The sequence below is a fragment of the Gavialis gangeticus genome, unplaced genomic scaffold (genome assembly GCF_001723915.1).
Source record: "Gavialis gangeticus isolate Ggan-Ray unplaced genomic scaffold, GavGan_comp1, whole genome shotgun sequence".
Lineage (NCBI taxonomy): Eukaryota > Metazoa > Chordata > Crocodylia > Gavialidae > Gavialis > Gavialis gangeticus.
In genome coordinates this window covers 31,595,318-31,595,538 of record NW_017729031.1, presented here as the reverse complement: position 1 = coordinate 31,595,538, position 221 = coordinate 31,595,318, and positions in this window count along the sequence as shown.

Genomic DNA, 221 nt, shown 5'->3' with positions numbered 1-221 from the left:
CACCTAGCCCCCCCCCCGCGTTTTATACCCGCCTTCCCCGACGCCCATTGGCGGACGCGGCCCCGCCCTCCCGTTGGCCGCCCGGCTTACCTGATGGCTCCGCCTCCGCCAATCCGCGCTCGAGGGGGCGGGGCTTTGAGGCGGCTGCTGCAGCCCCCAGGGAGGGCGGGCGGTTAACCCCTTCGCCGCCGCCGCGGGGGGAGGAGGAGGTGGGGGAGAGC